At 43.7% G+C, this 1,820-nt stretch overlaps 1 non-coding gene across 1 annotated transcript; it reads left to right on the top strand.

Annotated features, from left to right (window-relative positions):
* Positions 1-200: 200 nt before the first annotated feature.
* Positions 201-273, top strand: trnaf-gaa (transfer RNA phenylalanine (anticodon GAA)). The gene has a single exon. It is a non-coding gene; the product is annotated as a tRNA-Phe (tRNA).
* Positions 274-1,820: the final 1,547 nt, after the last annotated feature.

Here is a 1,820-nt window from a genome sequence, read left to right as displayed (position 1 = left end):
ACCTTGTACTGGCAACGTTCAGGACTGATGTGCGGGAGGACACCGGCTTGGCACATTCCCTCTCTCGCTGTGCGTCCAAAGACTGGGTCACACGTTTCCCTCTAGATAGAAAGCATTCCCTGTGTTTACCAAGAGATAAGGATAACAATGTCGGCTTTCTTCTTACCAAGCCTCGACAGATATTTTTCCCACAAGATGTAGCCGAAATAGCTCAATTGGGAGAGCGTTAGACTGAAGATCTAAAGGTCCCTTGTTCAATCCCGGGTTTCGGCAATGGTATTTAAGACTTTAAAATTTAGTTACAGAGAAAGGTTGAACAAGTTAGGGCTTTATTCTTTGGAGCGCAGAAGGTTAAGGGGGGACTTGATAGAGGTTTTTAAAATGATGAGAGGGATAGACAGAGTTGACGTGGAAAAGCTTTTCCCACTGAGAGTAGGGAAGATTCAAACAAGGGGACATGACTTGAGAATTAAGGGACTGAAGTTTAGGGGTAACATGAGGGGGATCTTCTTTACTCAGAGAGTGGTAGCTGTGTGCAATGAGCTTCCAGTGAAGGTGGTGGAGGCAGGTTCGTTTTTATCATTTAAAAATAAATTGGATAGTTATATGGATGGGAAAGGAATGGAGGGTTATGGTCTGAGCGCAGGTATATGGGACTAGGGGAGAATATGTGTTCGGCACGGACTAGAAGGGTCGAGATGGCCTGTTTCCGTGCTGTAATGGTTATATGGTTATATGGTTAAGATAGTTTGGTTGAGGCAGAGCGTGCAAGCGGATAGTTGAAGAAGGAACTGCAGGTGCTGGAAAAATCGATGGTAGAAAGAAATGCTGGGATGCTGCCTCACCCACCGAGTTTCTCCAGCATTTTTATCCAAACAGATAGTTGGGTTTAGTTTTTTATTTAATCAGGGGGGAAGCATGGAAACAGGCAGGAAGATTGTTCCCGATGTTGGGGAAGTCCAGAACAAGGGGTCACAGTTTAAGGATAAGGGGGAAATCTTTTAGGACCGAGATGAGGAAAACATTTTTCACACAGAGAGTGGTGAATCTCTGGAATTCTCTGCTATGGAAGGTAGTTGAGGCCACAGTTCATTGGCTATATTTAAGAGGGAGTTAGATGTGGCCCTTGTGGCTAAAGGGATCAGGGGGTATGGAGAGAAGGCAGGTACAGGCTATACTGAGTTGGATGATCAGCCATGATCATATTGAATGGCGGTGCAGGCTCGAAGGGCCGAATGGCCTACTCCTGCACCTATTTTCTATGTTTCTATGTTTCTAACCTCTGACACCCGCACTAATCAAGAATCTATCTATCTCTGCCTTAAATATATCCACTGACGTCAACTCTTTCTGGTACGGACTCGGTGGGCCGAAGGGCCTGTTTCCATGCTTTTTTTGCTCTTGAATGAAGCAATCAATTAATTAATTAAGTCATTTATTAATTAATTGCTTTATTCTTTCATTCATGAGCAAAAAAAAAGCATGGAAACAGGACTTTCGGCCCACCGGGTTCCGTTAATAAATAAGTTTATTGGCCAAGTAGTCACATACAAGGAATTTGCCTCGGTGCTCCGCCCGCAAGTGACGACATGACACACAGTGACAGTTAGGAATGACACATAAAACATCAAACATTAATAATAAAACATTATCGGTTAAACATGTGAATTAAACAAAATACCAGAGCAAAAGGAGGCTACAGGTTTTTGGCTGTTGAGTAGAGCAACTACTCGTGGATAAAAACTGTTTTTATGTCTGGCTGTGGCGGCTTTGACAGTCCGGAGTCGCCTTCCAGTGGGAAGTGATTCAAAGAGTTTGTG

This window comes from Leucoraja erinacea, chromosome 18, assembly GCF_028641065.1.
Source record: "Leucoraja erinacea ecotype New England chromosome 18, Leri_hhj_1, whole genome shotgun sequence".
Lineage (NCBI taxonomy): Eukaryota > Metazoa > Chordata > Chondrichthyes > Rajiformes > Rajidae > Leucoraja > Leucoraja erinaceus.
This window is presented reverse-complemented; position numbering and strand designations above follow the sequence as displayed.